Source organism: Mus musculus, chromosome 8 (assembly GCF_000001635.26).
Source record: "Mus musculus strain C57BL/6J chromosome 8, GRCm38.p6 C57BL/6J".
Lineage (NCBI taxonomy): Eukaryota > Metazoa > Chordata > Mammalia > Rodentia > Muridae > Mus > Mus musculus.
The window spans coordinates 8,702,748-8,729,423 of record NC_000074.6 but is presented as its reverse complement, the minus strand read 5'-3'; the positions used below and the strand labels follow the sequence as shown (position 1 = coordinate 8,729,423).

Here is a 26,676-nt window from a genome sequence, read left to right as displayed (position 1 = left end):
CACTGGTTTAGCACATTGCCAGAAATTGACAGCCTGTTAAAATGAACTTTGGCTGGTGAAAATGAGATTCTAGCAGGGTGGTAAATGCTCTATCAGGGAACATTTTCAAAAATCAAGATACACTAGAGTACATAAACAAAAGTGCTGACAAAGAGCTACTTCAGCTCGGAATTCACACTGAACTCTGAAATAACTTGAACTCCCCCTCACCATAATACCAAACCATATTGATTTAGATACCCTGATAATAAAAGGAATTAGATCATTTTTGAAAGAAGTCTCTGTAAGACACAGAATATTTCAAGCTCTGTACATGGGCACTTTGATCTTCCCAGTTCCCAGTACCCAATGGGCAACAAAAGCAGTGAGCATCCTGGTGGGCTGTTGACTCTTGTCTTAGGGATTTTACTGCTGTGAACAGACACCATGAACAAGGCAGCTCTTATAAGGACAACATTTAATTGGGGCTGGCTTATAGGTTCAGTTCATTATCACTGAGGTAGAACCATGCCAGCATCCAGGCAGGCATGATGCAGGAGGAGCCAAGAGTTCTACATCTTGTTCCAAAGGCAGACAGGAGGAGACTGGCTCCCACAGAGGAGGCTCTCATCACCCACCCCCACAGTGGCACACTTCCCCCAACAAGGCCACACCCACTCCAACAAAGCCACACCTCCTAACAGTGCCAGTCCCTAGGCCAAGCATAGTCAAACCAACGCAACTCTGAATATTGAGAGAAGGCACATCGGCTTCCACATAATGAGGCAAAGAAGGGTATGTTTGATACCCAGGTGGTCCACTGGGATGTCTCTTATTCACATTTCCAGAACTGAGCAGGCACAGTTAAGTGCAGCAGCCACAGGCTAAGAAGGGCACTGAGACCATGGGCTTCCGTCTCCCAGAAATGGATGACCTCACCAGCTAAACCACTCGGGCCAGCAGAAGTGCCAGGGGATTAGGAAAGTGGTGAGATGGCAATGAAGACGAGCTTCACAGTTTGTGGTTCACCCCATCGTGCTCCTCCCTCTTACTCCTCTTGAAAACAGATCAAAGTCCTGTGGAAGCTGTAGCCAAATTTTAGCCCACAAAACAGATAATAAAATCTCCAACAGAGGCACCTTTCTATGAGCCTGTCACTTGGGAGACACAGGCCGGAGGGCCAGACACTACCCAGGGAGTTCTAAGCCAGCCTGGAATATGTGAAGCCTTGTCTCAAAAAAAAAAAAAAAAAGGAAAGGGGTGGACTGGACTACAGTGCTACAGTGCATGCTTTTCGGGTCTACAGTTGAAGAGTTGAAGAGTTTAACTTGAGTTTATGGTCCTATCCTGAAGAGAAGCCCTCCTGACTGAGTGTCAACCGATGCGTGAAGGAGGAAATGAAGACCCTTCCGAGCACTGATTCTAATCTAAGTTCTCCATAACATCAGAAGCTAAGGAGAAATAGCTAACAGTAAATGTGATCACAAAGGAAGAAGGATGTCCAAGAAACTAGAGAGGGTGGTGCACACCTTTAGTCCTAGCCTTTGGGAGGCTGAAACAGGAGTTCTAGGAGTTGGAAACCAGCCTGATCTACATAGTGAGTTCTAAGATAGCCAGAACTACATGGAGAGACCCTGTCCCAAACATACATACATACATAAATACATACATACATACATTTATATATACATACATACATACATACATACATATATTCATACATACATTCATACATACATTCATTCATACATACATACATACATTTATACATACATACATTCATACATACATACATACATTCATACATACATACATTCATACATGGAAGATTTCTGGGATTACTTCAGTTGATCTCATTAAAAGGAAAAAGAATAAATATGATTACAAACAGAAGCTGATTGATCGTGACGATTGTGAAGCTCAGTAATGGATACAAAGGAATTCAACCCTACTCTCTATACTTTATACTGTAAATGGTTTTTAAATGTTATTTAATAACTATCAGTTATTAATATGACCTGGCCAGGCCCCCATAATCAAGGCATAGTAATATGGATTTTTTAAAATCAGCTTTAGCACAAATTACTGGGCGAATTACCCATAATCTATTTTTCGATAAGTTAGACTTTTAATTCCCTAGCTGTGCACCTCAAGTACTTGCTGTTTGAGTCTCACCTGGGTCATTTGTGCTCTATCAGTCTGTCCACAGGGGGCATTTCACTCGGCCATGTGTTCCTGGTCCATCACATTTAATGGAGACTTCTTGTTCTCTCCTCCTTTTTCTTTCTCTCTCTTTCTCTTCTCTGCTTCTTCCTCCTCTCCTTTCTCTCCTACAAGTCCCTGTACCTGTGACTCCCATCCCAGTAATTGAAACCACACCTACCTCTATTCTCCCTATTAATTGGGTGCAACCACTTTCATTTAAACACACACACACACAGGCTGGTGTACATGAGAATCTGCTCACTGGGGCCAACCAGATCCTGGCTTCAGAATTTAGCATTTGTATACACAGCACCAGACCAATCCCCAACATCAGTCATCCTTGAAAGTTTACAAAACAGAATGGGCATCCATAAGTAATGTCTAATTCTAAATAGGAAGCATTGCTTCCCTTTTCTCCACCCCAGTGGTGCTGTCCTAGGCTCCCTTGGCAGCACTGCACAGAATTGGAAGGCAATCTTACCCTTATGAGGATGTTCTCATGAGATGCAGAAAATAAACAAGGTAATTAGCACGAGGAAAGCATCTTTGTGCTATCTGTGTGTTGAACTTGCTTTTAATCCCTCCTCTGAGGACACAGATGGAGCCTTTGGGATGCATAGCTGACTGTGATCAAAGAAGTACAATGAAAACATCACAAGAAAGCATCGGGCACACAATCAAAGTTGTGTGCATAAGCTCTCCCTGCACATGCTAACCCCGTCTAAGAAGTGGAAATGCAATCTCTCAGCTCTCAAATCTAGCAGAACTTGCTGTGTGAAGTCACCACCATTGCAAGATCCTTTGTGTAGTAAGAACTACTACCCCAGTGAGCATGGAAACGAGATGTCACCAGTTGACTGGAGCCAGGTTAGCTCCTGAAAGGCTTCCATCCCGGCTCACTCACAAGAAACAAAATGAGTTTATATTGTCATTTTATACTCTAAACCACAGGTGGGATGGGCAAGCTAGCAAGATCTTACAGAAGTATATGTGGCGGTGAGCAGGTGGTTATGGGAGGCAACCCGTTGTTTCCGTTATTGCTCCTGGTCATTCTGTCCCAGGGACCAAGTGACATCATTCTTGGTAAATGGCAACACAAGCAGTGCTTGAAATAGATCACTAAATAAACCAATAAATATCTAATAATTGGTCTTCTATACTCTACTTCACCACTTGTAAGGGACCAGAAGTCAGTTCTGCACTCACTGGGATGGTTTGTTTTTTGGTTTTTGGTTTTGCTAGAACATCTACAAGGTGCAAAAGATAAAGCCAATGCATACCCCACATTCCACCATGTGAGGTGACTGGGAAGATCTTATGCAGACGTTCTGTTGTATGTGGTCACATATCACACTCTAAACCAACTGTTTTCACCAGGAGAGATTGCTCCAATGCTGGCACCTTGGCTCCTTCCTTAGGCTGAGGATGCCAGCCGGCCTGAACTATGCACCACTGGCAAGATTGCTTTTTCTATTGGAATCGACAGTAGGTGAGAAGTCTAAGAAGGTTCCAGATACTTCACTGTTGCTATAAATACTGTCTTAGAGTTTCTAGAGTCACAGAACTAATGGAATGTCTCTCTATATTAAGGGAAATAATTGGAATGACTTACAGTCTGCAGTCTAACTAACCCAACAAAGGGCAGCTGTGGATGGGAAGTCTAAGAATCTAATAGTTACTCAGTCCCATGAGGCTAGGTGTTTCAGCTGTTTTCTGTATAAGCTGAAATCCTGAAGCAGGTTCCAACAGATGTACTGGCAAGTAAGTGCAAGCAAACCAGAGAACAAACACGTCCTTTTTCTATTGTCTTTATGCAGGCCTCCAGCAGAAGGTATGGCCCAGATTAAAGGTGTGTGCCATCACACCTGGATTTGGAACTTGCTCTTTCCCAGGCTGGCCTTGAACTCAAAGATCTGATTGCCTCTGTCTCCTTTGATTAAAGGCATGTACTACCTTGCCTGGACCCAAGATGCCACTATGCCTCAAGATCTGGATCACAGATGTGCCCTCCATTTCTGGACTGTAGTTCATTCCAGATGTAGTCAAGTTGACAACCAGGATTAGCCATCACAAATGCCACGACCAAAAGCCTCTTGGGGAAGAAATGGTTTCTTTCACCCTACAAGCTACAGACCTTCATCCAGGCAACTCAAGGAAAGAGCCTGAAGGAGAAATTCAAGCAGAGACCATGGAGGAGGGTTTTTACCTGGTTTCCTCTTTCCCTCATTTTCTCAGCTACCTTTCTTACACAGCTCAGACTCACTTGTCTTGGGACGGTACCACCCATGATGAGATGGGCACTCACCATAACAATTAATCAAGAATGCCATATAGATATGCCCACAGGCCAATCCAATGGAGGCAATTCTTCAACTGAAGTCTCTTCTCCCACATTTGTGTCAAGGTGACACCCAAGATTAGCCATCACAGAGAGATTTTCAAGACAGGTGAAGGAGTTTTGAAACTATATGGGAATACTTCGAATTGACATGTTATGAAAGAACAGTTAGTAGAATTTAGAAGTCAGGAGTCAGAGATGCCAAGTGTTGCTGTGTGCAGGACTATCTGCAAAGGAAAGACAGCCCTCCCCCCTCATTGTCCTGTACAATCTTCCTAAATCTCACCCAAAATCAGGACAATGTATACCCTGAAGTGAAGAAAACACTGAATTAAGGTTATCAGTATTGAATGACACACCATCACCATCCTGACTCATGCCTTAACACATACAAGGAAGGAAGAAAGAGAGGGAGGGAAGGACGGAGAGAGGGAGGGGGAGGGAGGGAGCGAGGAAGGAAGGAAGGAAGGAAGGAAGGAAGGAAGGAAGGAAGGAAGGAAGGGAAAAAAGACCAGGTCTCTAGATGTTAAATAGTAGGCAAGTCTATACTCAGTTGTAAGATAAGCACACTGTGTTGTTTTGTCTCATCCCACCACATTAGCATTTCTGGCCTGGATACCACAAGAGCCTCACACCTGGTCTGGTGCTGTCATGTGCGAGCTTCCTCCAACCCATCTGCTAGGTCGGAATCTAGGTCCCTGTTTCAATATACAAGTCTCAATCTGGGAATCTAGGTCCCTGTTTCAATATACAAGTCTCAATCTGGGAGAGGTGTCTGGGGTGGGGGTGGTGGGACAGGACAGGACAAGCAAAGGAAAGACAGCCACCCCCCATTGTCCTGTACAATCTTCCTAAATCTCACCCAAATTCAGGACAATGTGTACCCTGCAGCGAAGATAACACTGAATTAAGGTTATCAGTATTGAATGACACACCATCACTATCCTGACTCCAGCATTTGGAGGCAGGAGCTCTGTAAATTCAGCCCAGCCTGATCTACATATCAATCTCCAAGGGCAGCTAGGACTACAGAAAGAGATCCTGTGTCCTAGTGAGGGTTATCATTGCTGTGATCAAACACCATTAACAAAGCAACCTGGGGAGAAAAGGGTTTATTTGGCTTATACTTCCATATCTGTGTTAGATATCAAAGGAAGTCAGAACAAGAATTCAAACAGGGCAGGAACCTGGAGGCAGAAGCGAATGCAGAGTGCTGGTTTCTGGCTTGCTCCTTGTGATCTTCTTATAAAACCCAGGACCACCAGCCCAGGGATGGCATCACCCACAGTGATGAGTGCTCCCCCTTTAATCATTGATTAAGAAAATGCACTACAGGCTTGCCTGAACCTCCTTTTATGCAGGCATTTTCTCAATCGGGGTTCCCTCCTCTCAGAAGACTTAAGCTTATGTAAACGTGGCATAAAACTAGCCAGTATACCCTGTCTCAAAAATAAAATAAAGCCGGGCGGTGGTGGCGCACGCCTTTAATCCCAGCACTCAGGAGGCAGAGGCAGGTGGATTTCTGAGTTCGAGGCCAGCCTGGTCTACAGAGTGAGTTCCAGGACAGCCAGGGCTACACAGAGAAACCCTGTCTCGAAAAACCAAAATAAATAAATAAATAAATAAAATAAAATAAAAAGGTTAAAAACCCTAAGCCTGTATGTACTATAATCAAACTCTGAACCCTAGAAGGGTTTCTACTAAAGACTCAGGATAAATCCACTCCCAGTTCATCTCTCACCTTTGCTCCATTCACTGTAAGCTACAGCCAAATGGATCTCTGACCTTGTCCTTTCTCAGGTAGTGATGATCTTGTCCTTTCTCTGGCAGCCATAGCCAGGTCACTTCTCAGGCAGCCATGGCCTGGTCCTTTCAAAGGTAGCCATGCTCCCATGACTGGAAGCACCCTTTCCCCTTTTTACATTTTGTTCCTCTTCATTTGTGGCTTCTTCTAGAATGTGAAAGACATGAAAAGTATGCTCACAAAACTTGTGTCTTTTTAATTACCACTTTAGAAATAGTGCACAAAAACATAATAAGCAAGCAACATTTGTAGTAACAGAAAGAATTTTCCACAAAAGTGTTAAGTACTTATATTAAGGTAACCAATAAATACCTTCAAGAAAAAATAGGAAGAAATGTATACCTGGATATACCATAGCAACCTCAAGAACACCAATAACAGAAAAAAGATTTAACAAAAAGAACCATTTAAGAAAAAGACCTATTTTCCAGCTTTTGAATTAGAGCTTATGAATAAAATTATATATACTTACAGTGTATAATGCATTGCTTTAATAGATATGTAGACTGTGAGATCATTATGGCAATAAGATGATTAACATATCTATCAGCTTGTATTGTGTGATTGAAAACATAAATCTACATTTTTATTAAATGTATTTATTTATTAACTTTACAACCCAATACCAACCCTTCCTCTCCTCTCAGTGCCCCCTCATGTAAGTCCTATCCCCATTCGCCTTGCCTTAGGGGAACCCCCTTCTGGGTGTCAACCCCCATCACCCCTAAACCCACCCACCCAACCTCCCAACTCAACTCACCCTCTAATCCCCCAACACCCCAGCCCCCCAAGCCCCCAACCTCCCTACCCTGCACATTAAGTTGCTATGAGACTAGGCACACCCCTCCCACTGAGGCCAGACAAGGCTGACCATTTAGGCATATGGGATCCATAGGCAGGCAAATAGGCAACAGACTCAGGGACAGCCCCAGCTCCAGTTATTTGAGGAACCCACGTGAAGACCAAGCTGCTCATCTGCTACATACGTGCAGGGGCCGAGGTCCAGCCCATGCTCACTCTTCAGTTGGTGATTCAGTCTCTGGGAGCCTCCAAGGGTCCCGGTTACTTGCCTCTGTTAATTTTCCTGTAGAGCCCCTGTCTTCTTCAGGTCCCTCAATTTCTCTCCAGCTCTCTGTAAGACTCCCTGAACTCCATCTACTGTTTGGGTGTGAGTCTCTGAATCTCTTCCCATTGGCAGTTGGGTGGAGCCTCTCAGAGGACAGTTATGCTAGGTTTCTGTCTGCAAGCATAACAAAGTATCATTAGTAATAGTGTTAGGGATTGGTTCTTGCCCTTGGGATGGGTCTCAATTTGGGGCTCATTGGCTGCCCATTCCCTATCTTTGTCTCTGCACATCTTGTAGGCAGGACACATTTCCCAGAAGGCTTTGTGGGTTGGTTGCAGTGACAGATCTGGAAAACAGAAAGCTGGTGATAATGTAATAGAAGGGAGGGCAAGTTCTAACTCCAGCAAGCAGCAGAGCTCAGCTTGCTTGGCCATGTGGCTCTGGCTTTAGAGTGAATAACAGACAGGACTACTGGGACAGTTAATGCCTGTTAGCCGGAACTAAGAAATTAGCAGTGATTAAGAAGAGACCAGAATTGCTGAGGTGAAATCTTCTGGGAAGTGTTTTCTTAGAGTACAAAGAAGTAGTGTTCCAGAGATGGTCAAGGTTTTTACCTTGTGCTGCAGCTGTACTTGCTAATACGTAAGAATCACCCAGGTGGTACTAGTTTTGAAGGCATCATGAAGAACAGCCGAGGCTTGGCAGTGTGAGAGGCCAGGGAAGGCTATTGGTGAAGATGCAGTTCAGTTGTAGTTGATAGCCCAGAACTGAAGGGGCCATGCAAAGAAGTTGAGGCTTGACACCATAAAGGGAGCCTATGAGAGGCTATTGGTGAAGCCTGGTTGCACAGAAGACTCCAGTGTATTGGAGATGCCAGTACCATAGTATGGTCACTCAGAATAGCAGAGGCAGTGGAGGGGAGTCAGCCTGACCTTCGAGAGCTACAGGAGACAGAGCTGGAGATGAGCTTCAAGCCCTTTGGAGAAGCACAGAAAATCATGTATGGATCCCAGACATTGGAACAAGAAACTGTGAAGTTGATGTTGCCCTGGAGAACCCAAGAAGTCCAAGATGCAGAACCATAGGATACCTGCTGAGGAAAGCTGCTAACAGGGAGTGGAACCAGCCAAAGAGAAAGAATTGTGTTATAGTCAACAAAGCAGGAAGAAGTTAGATGTCTGATATGGAGTTGCAGAGTTTTGTCCAGATGACTTTTGGCCTTGCTTTTGTCCAGGATTTCCTCACTAGGACATTTTGGAGTGGTAAAGTACAGCCTGTGATGTTGGAGGTATATGATAATGCTTTTTGATTGTGACTTTACAGCTAAGTGATTGGATGAATCTCAGAAGAGACTCTGAACATTAGGCATTTAAACCTTCTTGAGACTGTGAGAGACTATGGGGACTTTTGCAGTTGAACTAAATGTATTTTGCATTATACTATGTCTAGGTGTGGTCTCCATAGACTTGTATGTTTGAACAAGCTTGTGGGGACCAGGAAGTAGAATGTGGTAGTTTGAATATGCTTGGCCCAGGGAGTGGCACTATTAGGTGTGGCCTTGTTGGAATAGATGTAAACTTGTTGGAGGATGTGTGTCAGTTTGAGGGTAGGCTTTAAGACCGTCCTCCTAGCTGCCTGGAAGCCATAATGGACAGAAACTCTGGACCTGTAAGCCAGCCCCAATTACATGTTGTCCTTATAAGAGTTGCCTTGGTCATGGTGTCTGTTCACAGCAGTAAAACTCTAAGATACTCTATTATGCTTGCATAACTGTCCTGTGAAAGGCTCCACCCAGAAGCTGACCAAAACAGATGCAGAGACCCACAGCCAAACGTTAGATGGAGCTCAGGGAGTCTTGTGGAAGAGTTGGGGGAAGGATTGAGGGACTCAAAGGAAATAGAGACTCCACAGAAAGACCAAACGAGTCACCTAAACTGGACCCTTGAAGGCTACCAGAGCCTGAACCACCAGCCAAAGAACTAGCATGAGATGGACCTAGAACCCGCACACATATGCAGCTTTGTCTTCATGTAACTCCCCCAACAACTGGAGTGAGGTTGTCCCTGACCCTGTTGCCTGCCTGTGGACCCTGTTCCCCTAATTCAGCACTTTGTCTGACCTTAGTGGGAGAGGAAGTGCCTAATCCTGCAGTGACTTGATGTTTCATGGTGCATTGGTACCAAGAGGGGATCTTTCCCCTTATCAGAGGAGAAGATGAGGACAGATAGGGGGAAGGGCTATATGAGGAAGGTATTGAAGGAGAGGAGGGAGGCTGTGTGTGATCAGGATGTAAATTGATTAAGTAAATGAATGGAAAAAATCATGTATACAGTCATTAGACATTAGATATCTAGGGTAACTTTCTCATCCTACTTAACTGAAATATTAACTCATTTCCTCCAACATTACAGCTTCAGAAACTACCATTACCCTGTGACTCTTTGAAGTACCGTTTTTTGTTTCAACTTCACACAACCTATAGTCTCCTGGGAAGAGGGACTCTCAATTGAAGAGTCATCTTGATCAGATTGGCCTGTGGACATGTCTGTGAGAGATTGTCTTGATTGCTGATTGATGTGTGAGAGCCTGGCTCACTATGGGCAGCACTATCCCTAGGGAGGAGGACTTGGGCTCTATTAGAAAGCTACCTGGGCATGAGCCAGTGATTGAGCCAGCATTCCTTCATGGTTTCTACCTCAAGTTCCTGCCCTGCTTAATTAAGTTCATGCCTTGACGTTCCTCAGCAATGGACGACGATCTGGAAGGGTAAGGTAAAGAAAGCCTTCCCTCCCCTAAGTTTGTTGCTTTCAGTCGCAGAGTATTAATCACAGCAACAAAATAAATAGGCTAGCATATATCATATCATGCAGTATTTGTCCTGTGCCTCAATTATCTCCTTTAGAATTGTGTCTTTCAGTATTGCCTATATTGTCACAGATGAGATTATTTTCCAAGACTGAGTGTCATTCTGCTGTGTATGAATTATACACACACACACACACACACACACACACATATTACCTCATCCATTAATCCATCAGTTGGCAAAGGTTGATTTCTATATCTCAGCTATTATCAGAGTACAGCTAGCCCCTCAACACACAAATTTCATTTCTTTTGGGTCCGCTCCCAGGAGTGCTGTGGCTGAGTCACACAGCAGCTCCATCTTGAAAGTCTTCAAACACTGTGCCACTCTTCATAATTGATGCACCAATATGTAGCTGCCCAACAACTGGACTGCAGTTCCTTTTCTATTCCATCCTTACCAACAAGTACCTTCAATACTTGTACTAAGAGGTGTGAGGGGATATCTCATAGTGGTTTCCATTCTAATTTCCATAATGATTCAAGTTGTTAACAATGTATATATTAACCACTTATATTCTCCTTTGTCCTGTGTCTTCCCTTCCTCTTCCTTCTCCTTCAATGATTGGGACTGGAAAATGCAAGGTATGTCCTCCACTGCTGAGACACATCCCTAGACCTATGTATTGCTTTTGAAAAACATCCCATTTTTAAAATTGTATTATGTTCTTGCTGCTATACTATTTAAATTTCACATATATTCTAAATATCAATCCCATATAGATTTCTACTTTGCCAATGTGCTCTCTCTCTCTCTCTCTCTCTCTCTCTCTGTATGTTGTCTCTGCACTCTCTTTCCTTCATAGTAAAGGAGAGTTTTAGTTTGATGTAATCTCACTTGCCTATGTTTGTTTTGGGCTTACGTCTTGGAGTTCATATCCCAAGAAAATGATTGCCCTGACAAATGGCAAAAAGCATTTTTCATAAATTAGCTTTTAATAAGACTACTATACATTCTGACTTCTTATACATTCTTATACATTATTATACTTCTTATACATTATTATACATTATTATACATTATTATACATTATTATACTTCTTATACATTATTATACAAAATTCCACTGTAATTTTTAAATGTCCATATAAAATTTTGATACAGTATGAGAAAAGTCCCAGTTTTGTTCTTCTACAAATGGATATCAAGCTTTCCCAGGAAAGTTTACTAGAGAAAGTTTTTCCTCACTGACTCTGTTCAGTTACTTATTTAAACCTTAGTTGACCATAGACCAGGTGTGGTGTTGTACACCTTTAATTCCAGCACATGAGCAGCAGAGGCAGGAAGATCAATATGAATTTGAGGTCATCCTGATCTCCATAGTTAGTTCCAAGCCATCTGGGTCTACACAGTCAGGCCTGTTTTTTACAAGAGGAAGAAAACAAAGTTTACTGATAACTGCTTTGCTGTTTGGGGGGCTACAGAGCTAGCTCAGTGGTCAAGAGCACTTGTTGTTCTTGGAAAGGACCCAGGTTCAATTCCCACCACACATATGGAAGCTCTCAATCTCTTCAGGCACCAAGCATGCACATGTACACAGTTATACATTCAGGCAAAACACTCATACACACAGAATGAAATAAAAAATGTTTAAATGATTTTGAATATGTGGATCCTTTTGGGTAGTACAGACATTATTCCAATTCCAACCAATTCCTAAATATTTATTTATAACTTCTTGAATTTCTCTCTTCAGGTTTTACATTTCCTATCAAGGTATTTTTCTGGGCTGGTGAGATAGCTCACTGTATGGCAGAGCCCTGGTCCCTGGGCTCAAATCAACCCCAAACACTGGGAAAGAAACTCTCTTTTGTTCTCGTTTAAATTATTTCTAAGATGGTGTTTTTATGTATTATTGTGAATGGAAATTTTTCTTGATTTCTCCTCCCAATACTTCAGTGTTGTTCTATGAAGATTACATTAATTGGAGTATGTTTATTTTGTATGTGGGGTATGCATGCTGCCTAGAAGCCAATCTTCTCCTGTTTGCCTTCAGAATAAGATGTAGAACTCTCACCTCCTTCAACACCATGCCTGCCTGGATGCTGCCATGTTTCCTGCCTTGATGATAATGGACTGAACCTCTGAACCTGTCAGCCAGCCCTAATTAAATGTTGTCCTTTGTAATAGTTGCCTTGGTCATGGTGTCTCTTCCCAGCACTGAAAATGATAACTAAGACGTCTTTCCCCATTTACACTTATGTGATAAGATTCTGAAACATTAAATATGGAAGTTGTTCATAACCTTGAGGTTTAGGAAATGTTCTTCAATTAGAAGAGGAATTAGCTGGCAAGAAGGAGGGGATCAGTGGAGTGGAAATCAAGAGTGTCAAAAGCTGGATGGTGGGTGGTGGTGGTGGAAAAGTGGTCACACTCTCTCAGAAGAGAACAATGAGTGTGGATGCATACTGATTATAGCCTGACTTTCTCCACCTACCCAACACAAGATCTTCTCTCCAAGGAATGGTCCCAATCAAAGTTAAGATGGATCTTCCTACCTCAGTGATCTCAAAGACAACCCCTCTTAGGCTATAGCATGCCTGAGACTTGTCTATCACAGGTTATTTACAGCAGCATGGGTATCTCACCAGAAGCTACACCAACAAAGAGTATTTCTCTCCTTCCCCAAACCATTAGCTAGCCTAAAGATCCGCAGAGAGGAGTAGGGCCTTATGTGCCCCTCCTCAGCAACTGCTGTCTGCCTAATCATTAGGGAGGGTGGGGCTTTATCCCCTTCCTCCCTCCATGATGGAATGTAATAGATCCAATCTTGTGCAGGTCTACTACAGGTAATCAACTGTTGTGAGTTCATGTAAAAAAAGAGTGTAAAATAGTGTATAGATGGCAAACACACTTGATATAAATATGCACATGGGCATTCTCAACAGAAATCTGTTCTGTTCTAGCAGACAAGGGTCAGGAGCTCTAGCCGGTGTTGGGGACTGGACAGTACTGGACAGATCTTACTGTTTCTTTCTGGATCAGTGCATGGTCCATGGGCTAAGGTGTGATGGGGCAAAGCAAAGGCACTGCCTGTTTCAGTGTGGCCTAGTGGACTGTACCCTATGATGTCTCCTACTCCCAGATTTCATAAGAGCTTCTGCCTTGTTAGGAGTTTTTGTTGTTAGGACAAAGAATGAGCAAATAAAGAAAATTCTTGAAAAGAGTTTATTCTCTACAAAGTCACCTCCCTGAAGTACCCACTACTGATAGCCCACAAAGCATTTTCTAGCTTGCCTTGATTTCTGTTGAGAATGCCCATGTGCATATTTATATCAAGTGTATTTGCCATCTATACACTATTTTACACTCTTTTTTTTTTTTTACATGTAAAGTGCAAGCGGATTTCACTGGACTTGGTAAACAAACACCTTGCATAGTCATTAGTGGTGCCAAAACTCACATATTTAACACAGTATATTAAGTTTGGTATTGATGATATTTATGCTCTTTTAGTATTTATGAAAAATCTAATAAACCAAAGGTGTAACCTGTATATTTCTCTACTTACTTTGCTGCGGCAGTTTTCTAAGAGATGGTTTACTAAGTTAAAGAGATACATTTTAAAAACTTGCTGGTGTCTTTGCCAGTCACCCAGCACAACCGTCACTTTCCAGTCCGCTGCCTGCAAATGTGTTCACTTGCTCTGGTTGTAACCATGTTGGGTGCTGCCTTTGTCAGTTTCACACTGCTTTCTGCTGATTTACATGTTTTAGCACTAGTGAGACAAAATACATTTTTGAGAATTCTAAATATTCAATATGGGAGAAGTGAAATGAATAAGCCCTGGTGAGTGGCAGTGTGAGATGGAAGGAAATAAGCAGAGATTGGATTCACATGCTGGGGTGTGTACGTCTCTGGTAATGGACATCTCAAGAGACAGTAGTAGGCTGGATATGGTGGCTTATGCCTGAAATTGTGGCATGTTGGAGACTGTGGTGGGATTACCCTCTGCTCCTGGACAGCCTGGGCTACAGTTTAAGACAGAGAGGTATGCAGGATAGAATGAGGACGGGAGGGAATGAGAACGTTGGTGGGAGATGCACATGAGGGTTATGGAGGAACCTGGAAGGCAAGCCTGGAGCACTCAGAGGAACATGATGGGGATGCTCAGTTTCATACCCAGGGGCTAGGAACTCAGCCAGGAGTGAACTCTGGGCTGCAGACAGACCTGTGTCAGTACACAGGCATGGTTAAAGACCTGGTGAGGATACAGAGGAGCCCTGAGTGGAGGAACAGTGGACCTCACAGTCCATAGAGTAGAAAGACTAGGAAGGAATTAGTCTTCAGAGCCAAATGTTGGCCATTATAGTTAACAGGATCAATTCTCTTCCCTGAAGTATAAGTAACGGTGACTGGCTTCTCTGACTTAATCATTTTTGACTATGATGGATGAATTTAAGTACAAAAATGAACTAAAACAAAAGATTTTGATGCTTTAAATGTGACTCGGTTTCCTGAATGTCACTGTCCTCATTGTACTGACCTCAGTGATAAACACCAGGAGTAAGGATGTGTGGGTCAAGGAACACAGCAACACTCAACAGCCTAGCTCCAGCTTGTGAGTCCACTCAATCTTGCTCAAGAGCTTACTCTGGCATTTATGATGTGATAGGCTAGGAAAGCAGCTAAGGGAACTTACAGAGTACCATGAGTAAGTGGCAATCTTTAGAACATAAAGTGGATGCTACATTCCAAAGGAAGTCCTAGTAAACAACATCTAATAAATGCGGAACTAGATAAGCCCAGGAAACTGCTCTCACACTGTATTAAGCTATAAAACATAGGGTCGTGGAATTGCATGCGTTTTCTTCCCCTCCATAACTGTCTCCTTAGGACATTTCCTTCCTGAAAAAGGAAAACAGGGTGGCTTGGTAGCACACACCTTTAAGCCCAGGACTAGGAAATCAGAGGCAAACGGCTCTTTATGAGCTATTCCACACAGTGAGTTTCAGGCTGGGCAAGGATCCATAGTGAGACCTGACTCAAAACAAACAAAACCAAAAATCAAACAAAAACAGAACACTGGTATTCTTTATCAACTTGCTAGGCTTCCTTAGCAATTTACTGTCATGACCCAGGACATTTTAACTCAGAAATTTACTTCTGTACAGTTCCGTGTACCAGAAACCTGAAAACAAAATGCAAGTAAGTCTAGCCCCTTCTGAGATCTCTGTCCATCCTTGGCTCACAGGCAGCTAGACAACCTCTCCATTCCTTCCCTGGTCATCCACCTGTGTAGACCTGTGTCCAACTCTCCTCTCCTCATAGGGATGCAATCATACCAGATTAGGGCTCATCCCTGAGACCTTATTTGACCTTGCTCCTTTAAAGACTTTTTGTCCAAATATAGTCACATTCACGAGCTCGGGAGATTTCAACATATGAATTTGGATAAGACACCATTCAGGCCCATTGTATGTGCTATAAATCCAAAGAAAAATTCTAAAATCAGTAACTATTAACTACACAGTGTCTGTTAGAGCTTAGCCTGAGTATACAGGCTGAAAAGAACAGTCTGGAGGGCACTTCGTTTTCAGGAAAGCACACAGAAAGTTGAGAATCAGATTTTCCCAGAAGCCTTGCATGGAGCTTCTGTGGCCGTTCTATCAAAGCCATAGGAATATAGCAGCAGCGGTAATGTAGTCTACGCATCCCGGAAGTCCTGAAGGTCACAGTCAGGAACTGGCGGGGTCTCACTGGCTGCCTCGGAAGGGCTGGGAACAGCTGCAATGTCAAACGGATAAAATTCCCTATGCCTCTTGTTGTTTTGCTCATCAGAAGAATCTGAAGAACAGCGTCTCATTAAAGTTACCCATCTCAGCTAACACCAGTCATGTGACAATGACAAATTTAACTAAGAAATTGAAATTGCAAAAAGGTGCCTAGTATTCTGCTACCTTTCCTCCGGTTTTAGAAAATAAACTTGAAACATTAGTAGCTCAATGGGTTATTAATATATCTAAATTAGACATTGTCTCCACAGTGTTAAATATTAAACACACTTATTTAGGTTAAAGGAAACTTGGTCCGAAGTTCCATTTTTTTCAGGACTTTCACCTATTTTAAGTTCAAAAAATTGTTTTATGCTCCCTTTGTTGAAAAAACAATTATTATACTGAGACAGCCTTATTATTTCCACTTGAAATGAAACTACCAGTCCAATTTCAGTACAGGAACTAGACAATACTTCAACTACAGGCAACTTTAAAGTCAATACCAGCATGGAAGTAGGATGTAGTACCAAGAGAATGAACAATCCTTAAAGCCTAAAGGGCCATAAATAGGGAAAATATTGAATACCTGGTAAGGTATTGATTGGACTTCAAGTCTCACATGACTTCCGAATGGGAAGAAAAATGTAAGTGTCTAGTGTCTAACCCTGACCTGATTGAATTGTATCAAGAGAGGAAAGGGGAGAGAGGTTTCTACCAACTATAGCAAGCTTTAAATTAGAAAAGGCCTTAACAGGAGCAAACCAAAATCTAAACCCAAACTGCAAACACCCCAAAAGGCCTGGGTAAAGATACAGTTGGTCGTTCTAAGCTCTAGTTATGCTGACCTCGTGCAAAGTGACAGGCAAAGTCATACTTGTTCTCACAATGGAATCCACATATGTTACCCTGAAAGGGACTGTCATACCCATGACACCCCATATGGACAGTGTAAAGGATGTTGTCTGTAAGTACGTGTCACAGTGCTGGCAGTGGTAAACAAGCTGAGGTTCCTGCACCGGCGACGTTGCGGTTGGACTGCTTGGCTGGCTGTTTCCAAGGATGGGTGTGTTGGTGTAGCCACTTAGCTGGCTGCTGGGCCCTTCCAGCGGACTGCAGATCCTCTGACTCGATGCTGGAGAAAGCCCGAGGACTATGAGAGAGCTCTGAGGTACTCTCCGTTGAGCAGAGGGCTGTTGCATCACAAAAGGCTTCCATTCTTCTAGGATGGCGTCTACATCAGCAGAGACGGGGTTTGGGTTTTCAGGTGGACATGTGCCCTGTTAGGTCAGAGAGCTGATTCAAAGGATTATCCACAAACCAGAGTCCCTGTGGGTCCCTCAGCAGTCTGCAAACTGGAGTTTTATCCATACTGTCACAGAAGCCATTCTGCACATTTGGGCTCTTGTGCATAGAATCACACCTCAGCTGATCTGGTTTCTGAACAGCCACAGAAGGTAGAGCTAAGGTGATGAGCACCCCTCGTTTGCCATCCTCTACGTTGCTCATATTCTGCAAGGTCCCCCACATTTTCACACTGCTTATGGAAGCCCTGGGACCCATCAGTGGTAACAAATTATGCTTGCGCCTTCGGTGGTGGGCTAGGCTGCTTCCATAGTTGCAGCGATAGGCACACAGTAGGCACTTGTATGGCTTCTCTCCAGTGTGGGAGCACATGTGGGCTTCGAGGTAGCGCTCGCCCGTGTGGGTTCTCGTATGTTGCATCAGCCGAGCTGTTCTGTGGCTGGAATAGCCGCAGTATGAACACCGCAGCTTCCCGTCGACGTTCCTTTCGAAGCCGTCCAGCATGAGCACCCGGTTCCTGTCCGGGGCATCCTCGGGGGCTCGGGGGCCTCGGACCTGCGTCGGGTCCCCAGGCAGCATGTTCACTCTGTGGGGGGTCTGCTGGCCCGGGAACTCCCGGAAGCTCTTCAGGAAGTCCTGCTGCTCCACCTTCTTCTCCCCCATCTCCACCTTACCCCTCCAGTCCTTAAGTCACTTACTCTCGGGGCTCCTTCTGTCTCCTCCAGGCTGGCACTACCGGAAGTGCTCCTGTGTCTCCTCAGGCTTTCCACCCAGTGCTGATGAAGTCGGGAGCCTGGAGATTTTTCTGAGACACACAGCCTAACTCCGAAGGCCCACAAGGTCAGCCTTGCTCGCCTCAGCCTTCATCCGCCATGCTTGCCCGCCGTGTGTCTTCTCCTCTGAGGCTGACCCGAGTCTCACGAGAGTGAGGCTAGAGGGGCGGACCGAGATGAACGCTGCGGAGGAACAGCCACGTGCAGCACACACCTACACATACCGCGGGCCGCGTGCAAGCCGCATGCAGGGGCAGCAGACGGCTCCATGGGATGACCTTACAGATGGGCAGGCTGCATTTGGTTATACTTTAGCTTTATCCATATTTCCATCCCAGAACCCTTAGCCCTCTCTCCTGCCATCGCATCCCAGAGTCAGGATTCTTGGTTTAGAGCAAAGTATTGCCCACAGCGGGCATCTATGGGGCTGGGCCAACTGGTCCCAGATGCAGAGAGATAAAATAGGGATGGACCATGCTGCACACAAATGGCTACCCATTCCTACTGCCCATGCCTGTCTGCTGCCTTCTCCCATCCCGAAGCTCCAAGGAACATCTTATCTTGACTCTCCACCTAGAAATGTTCAGACATCCGAGTTCCCTCTCTACCTTTCTAACTCAGCTAAGCTCCGGTTTCGCTTTCAGCCTCTAAGATCTGTCTGATGTTGCCCTTCCCCTGTTCTTTTTCGCTGCCGTGTTCACTCTTTACACCAACTTTTGTCAAAGTTACTCTCCATCATCCCATCGATTTCTTGGGGGTAGTTAAGGGTATGGAAACTGTTAATTACATGTTTGTGCCTTTTATGTTTAAATGGAAGTCCCTATAATAAGCTTCAGTTGTGGGAAAATGGAGAAGAGATCTGAAAAATGGTAAGGATTAAACCTTATGCCCTCTCATCTGAGAAAAAGTTTTGTTTTTAATCCTGTCATTAAGTTTTGCTAAATAAAATTACTCAATCAAGAACATTCATGACCACATTCAAAGCACATCCACCCACATACGTTCAGGCACTGAGAAACCGAGCATAAAATAAGATGAGCTCTGACTCTTAGCAGCTCCTTATGTAGCCCAGAATGGTTTAGCCAATAAGCTTTCCTTCTCAGACATTTCTTAGTTTGGACAAACAAGGACTGTCTCTCTCATCAAGAACCTACGTGGGAGGAGGCCTTCATCATACAGAGCCTCGCCGCCTAAGTCTCCCCTGTCTAGACCTCTAGACACAGAAATTCACCCCTGAGGGAAGCCAAAGTACCCAGGCTCATCACCAGCCCACGCAGCACCCTCATTCCCTACACCACACAGTTCCAGAGGTGACTGGGCTCTCAGGACTTTGGGAACCCCTGCCTCCTCAGGCTGTGCTGTTTCCCACCCAAGCTGGGGTCCCCAATCTTACCCGATGGTGGTTTCCACATCCCCTTGTCCTACTTACTATCTTTTCTCCCCAATCTTTGGATGGTGAGCTAGAAGGGGGATTGAAATGTTTGAGAATCCTTACTAAGCCTACATGTTTTCTTCTATAAATTACCTTGGTCATGCTTATCACATCAATAGAAAAATAGCAAAAACATAAGGAAGAGAGAGAGAGAGAGAGAGAGAGTCTCAAGTCTGATATGGCAAGACAAACTCAAACATAAGAAAATAATCACACAAAAACAAAGATAAATCAGATTAATAATAAGGAATAAACAAATACAGAAAGAACAGCAAAAATCAAAACTGAAGAAATAGATCACTGAACCAGAAATTAAATGTTTTAAATGGTTGGCCATGGTGGTGCACACCTTCAATGTCAGTACTCCAGAAGTAGAGAGATGCGAATGTCTCTCATTTTAAAGCTAGATTGATCTACATATCAATTTTCAGGCCAGCTGGTGATACCTAGAGACACTGTGTCTCAAAATAAATAAATAAAATTTGAAGATTTACATTTAAATAATTAAATAGAAAAAAGGTGAAAAACATCCAACGATTTGGGAAATAATGTCCACATGGCTAGATGTCCCTTCCTGTCATATTCATAGTGATACTGACAATGACATAAAACATGTATTCAAACATATAATGAAAAAGTTTCTAAAAAAAAATAAATGGAAAGTGTTGCCTTGCTAATTAAAGTCGAAGACTATCATTGTCTGGATAGCCTTCTGGGCTTGGTGCAAAGTGTCAGACTTCCTTCACTGATAGGCCTTCTCCTTGTCTCGGGAGCTTGCAACCGATACACCTCTACCTGCAGAATGTCACATAGCCTTGGTTCATATTACAGGGTCAATCAACTTCCTTTCTCCTGGTAAGAAATCAGCTAGCACCTGAGATTCCTGGAGTCACTCCCTGTGCTATTGAGACTACTCACACCTTAAGCCTTCAGCCAATAACCTTTGCTCACCCCGGATATTCCTATTCTCTTAACCCAAAGCTATATAACTCTTGATTCACCCCAAGTAAAGTTGATCTATCTCCCTGAAGCTAGTCCCAGTATGTTGTCATTACTGTGTGAACTCTCAGGGCGTCCTGTCCCGCTGTCTGTCATCTCTGCTCCATTTGCCCTTGTGAACCTATATTGGCTGATGATCTCCAAAGTCAGGGAGGATCCCAAAAAGAAGTGTGTGTGTTGTTATTTTCTAAAAGGCAGAAATATAAACCTTGACTATCCTACATGCATCAAATGCAACAAAACCCAATTATACAATGAAAGAAAAAACACCAAGAGTGGACATCGACATAAAGTGGTACAACAAGATAAGATGTATTTGTTAATTGTTAAATGAAAATAGGAGTATGCTATGGAAGAGAAGGCAGAAAGAGCAGAAAGAGTCAGAGAAGATAAAGGATACCAAGAGAACAGCTGACTCAATGAGCAAGGCTCATATGAACTCACAGGGACTGAACCGGTGAGCATAGGGCCTGCAGGGCTCTGCACTAAGTCTTGTGTGTGTGTGTGTGTGTGTGTGTGTGTGTGTGTGTGTGTAAAAGCTTACAGCTGAGTATGTAAACAAGTGAGTCTTTGATCCTTGTGCCTCCTCTTGGGGTTCTTTTCTGTTGAGTTGCCTGGTTCGGCCTCAATGTGTTGGTTTTCATTTTATCTTTTATTTTCGTCATGTATGTCATAAATACGACAAAATAAAATATAATAAGATAAAAAGCTGTGATAAAGCACCATGACCAAGGTACCTCATAGAAAGGAGGATTGGGGGGGGGGGGGACATGTGGTTTCAAAGGGTGAGAGTTCATGTTGGTTGTGTATAGGCATAGCAACGGGAGCGGGTGGCTGAGGGCTCTCACCTCTTGAGCCACAAGCACAGAGCAGAGAGGGTGAACTGGAAATGATGTCATTTCCATCTCCAGTGATATACTCTCTCCACAGCAGGACCACACTTCCTTATCCTTCCTAAAACAGGTCCCCCAACTGGGAGCCTAGTGTTCAAATGCCTGGAACTATGAGACACCTCATCCAAACCAACACATTCCACTCCCTGTCCTCTAGTGGCTTATGGCCATATAAGAGTGCAGAATACGCAGTCCAACTTCACAGCCATCTGAAGTGGAACTTATGGTTTCTTTGGAAAGTCAGTTGTGTTGGATGTTGTTTTGCTGGGGCAAACAGATGGAGTGTTTTCCTGAAGCAGACACAGGAGAAAGGGTGTTTTGCTAAAGTAGACACATGAAGGAATGTTTCACAAAAGCAGACACATGTGAAAGGATGTTTTGCTAAAGCAAGCTCGCGAAGGACAATCACTAACGACGTACGTGTATTAGTTTGCCTTACATGTGTTGAGCTCCATTGGGCATGACTCCATAGAGAGAAATGCCCCAAAAAACTTCTCGAGAGGTTCCTGAAGCCCCTTGCCGCTTCCCTGAACTCGGGCTGACGGGCAGAGTGAAGTCAGCGGACACAGACTCATATGGAGTTTGCTAATATAAACTCATGTGCTAGAGCAAAACACGTGAAGGACAAGTGATGTCTAGAGGAGGTAAAAATTAAGAGAGTGGCTGGGGCTTGCTTGCATATCTAGCTTTGCAACGCTTCTTGGTCTCTTTGTTAACAGGCAGAGAACTTCTCCTGGTGTCCCTGGTGGTCTTGGTTGCTCCTGCTGATTCCTGCTGATTCACCTGAGGCCTGGCTAGATCTGCTAGGTCCTGCTACCACTACTGACTCCTGTTTGCTATAGCGACACTACTGACCTGGACTTCTGGTGTATGTGTGGAGTGTTTGATGGGATCGAGCTGCCGCTGCTGAGTCCACAGATGGGATTTGCTCCAAAGGACAATTTCTAAACAGGTCCACTGCTCCTGTATCTTAATAACTTTTCTTTTTCACTCCCTCTGTTGGGGGTGGAGGAAGGCTAGAAGGGAGGTTAAAGCATTTAAGAACACATATTAAAAGTAGGTCTCAAAAAAAAAAAATTAAAACTACAGCCACTAGTCTTTTACAGTCACAACACTGGTTTTGAATCCAAAGTCTCTGAAACTCAAAGCAGAATGTCAATCTGTTAATTGTCACTCTCTATGAAATAAAAAACAGGGGGCTGGAGAGATGGCTCAGTGGTTAAGAGCTCCGGCTGCTCTTCCAGAGGTCCTGAGTTCAATTCCCAGCCTCCACGTGGTGGCTCACAACCATCTGTAATGGGATCCGTTGCCCTCTTCTGGTGTGTCTGAAGACAGCTACAGTGTACTCATATACATAAAATAAATACATCTTAAAAAAAAAAATAACAACACCAGTAAAGCAGTCCCAAAAAGTCCACTTGATAGAGGTGCATGTCATTTTAAAGAAAGAGAGAGGGGGGAGGGGGAGGGAGGGAGGGAGGGAGGGAGGGAGGAAGGGAGGAAGGGAGGAAGGGAGGAAGGAAGGAGAGAGAGAGAGAGAGAAAGAAAGAAAGAAAGAAAGAAAGAAAGAAAGAAAGAAAGAAAGAAAGAACGAACAAAATTACATACTTCCAACATAAAATGGCACAGAATATATATTATCATTACAAAAAGGAAGACTTGGGACATAATGAAGAAATACTGGATGAAAGCAAGATTGAAACCCAGCAGGCAAATACCAAATCCTTTAGCTCCATGTCTGATGTCAAAAAGCTTAGATGTCTCTGCCATTCCATCTTTGTTGACTACAACGTTCTTTTCTCCCTTGCTAGTTTCAGTCCCTGTATGCAGCTCTCCTCGACAAATACCCCATGGCTCTCCAATGCAGCATGGGTTTCACTTGCACAGCTTCATGCCCTGGCCTCTCGGGGCCTCTTGCTCTCTTGGTCTTCACACACGGATTCCCCTGCCATATATTTTCTGTCCTCAGGGGCTCTCTGAAGCCATGGGGAAAGAGTCCACGACCCCTTAGCTTTTATGATTCTAAAGCCAGAACTGTGTGGATGACATTGCTGAGTTCAGCTACCAGCTTGGGATGAACCCTGACCCATTTGAATCACATCAGCATTAGCTTTTGACTGTAGCCGTGTTTCAAGAGCAGTGAATGCCTTATGCTCTCTTTCAGGTGTTAGAAGGTAGCTGGGTGGAATCTTCCCCTTAGGGCTCCTTCTCATATAGATCAGTGTAGACCAGTTCTTTGCCTTTGTTTATTTGTTTTTGTGATAATAGTTTTACAGTAACAGTCTCTCATCCAGTGCAAGTTTCCCTGGAACACTAAGCTGGCCAGTATTCTTTTCTCTTGGAACTGTGTGTGTGTGTGTTTATATGCCCCATTTGTTCTTTTTCATTGTAGGCCTGAATAAGAGTGATTACTAATAAACATGTGACAGAATCATGGTTAGGCCATCTTAAAACCTCTTCTGCCAAAGAACTTAGTCCATTACTTTAAATTTTTTTTAAAAAGTTTGTTTATTTTATTCTACATGGGTATTTTGCCTGCATGTATATATGTGCACCATGTGTGTGTGCCTGGTTCCAGTGGAGGTCAGAGAAGGATGGCTGAGCCCCTTAGAACTGGAATTACAGATGGCCTCGAGTCACTATTTAGGTGCTGGGAGCTGAATGCTGTTTTGAATCTCTGCAGGAACAAGTGCTGTTAAGTGCTGAGACATCTCCCTAGTCCTAGTCCTAGTCTGTACTATAGTATGTTTAAATTTAGCCTCAGGCAAGGTCTTAGCACAGTAGTAGAAAGCAGCCACAATCTTTGTCAAAATGACCATAGGAAGGGTCTCTAACCCGCGTGCTAATATTGTTCCTTCTCTGAAACTCCTTGAGCTGAGTCTCCGCAGTATCGATCGTTCTGGGCACTGTCTCCCCGGCTTTCAGATGTCCCACTAAGCCCTGTTTTCTACTCTAGCTACCAAAAATTCTCCACATTCCTCAACCAAAAGCAACACAGTCGGATCTAGACAGCAATAGGACAACCCCCCGCCACCAACTTCCGTATTAGTTACTTCCTGTTCCTACAGTTAAAAACACCACGTTAACACATTAGAAAGAAGAGTTTATTTGGGATACAATTGCAGAGGATTGGTGTCTATGGTGGTGGAACAAACACACATAAGCAGAACAGGAAGCTGAGGGCTCACATCTTGAACCACAGACACAAAGCAGAGAGTGAACTAGAAAAGATACAACTCTTTAAACCCTCAAGGCCCATCTCCATTGATACAATTCCTCCAGCAAAGCCATACCATCTAAGACTTCCCAAGCAAGAACACCAGCTATGGACCAAGAGTTCTCATACTCAAGACTATCTTATTTAAACTGCCATTAGCCCTCAAGCAAATTTTTAAAAAAAATGTTCGACTTGACCCTCAACAAGAAAATATACAACAAAGTTGAAACATAGTGTCTCATTCATCTGCTGGAGAAAAAAAAATCAAGTTGGACAGCCCGCTGCTGCTCAGATTAGAGGCAGGGAGGTGGGTATGGTCTTGGGCTGGTCAGAGTGTCCAACAGTGTTTGGAAGTGAAGTTACCATATTGTGCATCCCCAGGATCTTCTGAGGTTACATGGTCTGTAAAGCACTGTCAACAGGTCCTAGCCACTCGTGAGCTCTGAAAGAACGGCTTTGACAGAAGAAAACAAGAAAGTTAACACTGGGAGAGTCACCAAAGAGAAATGCAGGATTGCTAGTTTATTTGAATTTTAGGTTAATATCAATAACACAATTTCTTGGTATAGACATGTCTCCTATATGGTGTATGCGCAATACAGTATTTGTGACATGCTTACTCTAGAAATAAATCATTGTTCATCTGGAGTTGAAATTAACTGAGTGTACCTGAGAAGTCTGTAAATGCCAGGGACTGCCAAGAAGCATGAAGTCACGCAGCAGAGCTTTCTCATCTCCTCAGCTTGATGCCAGGAACCCCAGGGTCACTTAGCAATTGCATGCTTGTGTGTGTGTGTGTGTGTGTGTGTGTGCATTTTAATGTGACACTATGCACTCCACCTGGAAAGTCCAGTTGTTTGTGGAGAATAAATGGTAGATCTTTTCCTTCCTGGTGAGTGGGTGTGTCTGCACTCAGAGGTTCTCAGATGGCTTGTCACCTTCTGTGAGTGCAGTGGACCGGGTAACTTACTTATAACCAAGTCCCAGGTCAGCAAAAGCCAGAGGAATATGAGACATGTTTGTTCTGCCTGGTGAGATCCTTGCTCACAATCACCAGGATCCTGAAAGCAAGCTTTGGTGGGATTCAGAACCCCCAAGCCCTCCCCTCAGCTCCCTCCAAGGTCAATGGAGCAGGTTGCTCTTACTTAGATTTTAAATCGTGTGTTGAAAAGTCACTTGTGGTGAACAGTGGTGGCTTTCGGCCAAAAGTAGGCTCTATCTTTGTTGTTTTTGTGGTTCTCTTCTTTTCCTTTATTTGTCTATTTGGTCACATGTGAGACAGATTAGCCTCAGCCTTGGTTCATGTGCTCAAGATTGTGCTGCAGTGAACGCTGAGCACAACCTGTTTGTTCCATGTTGGGTTCTAATACATTATACATCTACTGAAAGGAAAAGAAAAATACCATTCACTTGCTCAAGAAGAGTAAGGCAGGCATCCTGATAGTATTGTGATGGGTGTAGGGACTCCGAGCAGTGAGGTTTGCAACAGGGAGAGAGGTGGGGCTCAACTTCAGAGGCAGCAAGGAAAAGTGGGGGGACCTTGAGTAAAGAAGATGGAATGGGGAGAACATAGAAGACTCTGTGGTAAATCTTTCTAAAACATGGAGGGCATTATGATCGAGGTACGTCAGGGACACACCCCTTTGCCACATGAGGACACAGCCTGAAATCAACATTTGTGGTGCCTGGAGCTTGTTCTCAACACACACTGCATCTGATGGTCCTTTGACTTTGGACTTCCCAACCCCCAGGAACAGTGAAGCAAACCACTTAGAGTACTTTCTGAGGCAGGGTCTCGCTGTGTAGCCCTGGCTAGCCTAGATCTCACTGTAGAGACTCATCTGCTTCAAACTCATAAAGATCTGTCTGCCTTCACCTCCCAAGTTCCTGGGTGAAAGGCATAAGCCACCACATTTGGCAGATCCGTGTTTCAGGGAAGAGCGAAGAGATGCATAGCTTGGGAGAGGAGTAGAAGTTAGTAGGAAGAAAATGGTCAAGAGGAGGCTTGAGAGGCAGGGGGACTGCAGTTAGATAACAGGATTCTTGCTGAACACAGGCTGATACTACCTGGGCTATGGTCCACAG

General features: G+C 43.9%; 1 long non-coding RNA gene and 1 pseudogene across 2 annotated transcripts in view; both read right to left on the bottom strand.

Annotated features, from left to right (window-relative positions):
• Gm39127 overlaps positions 1-6,467 on the bottom strand; it is a 32,208-nt gene extending 25,741 nt beyond the window's left edge. For both annotated transcript variants that reach the window (XR_870128.1, XR_870127.1), the window contains exon 1: positions 6,264-6,467. This is a non-coding gene — a long non-coding RNA (predicted gene, 39127). The remainder of the gene's footprint in view (positions 1-6,263) is intronic.
• On the bottom strand, positions 16,810-17,940 carry Gm18393 (predicted gene, 18393; annotated as a pseudogene).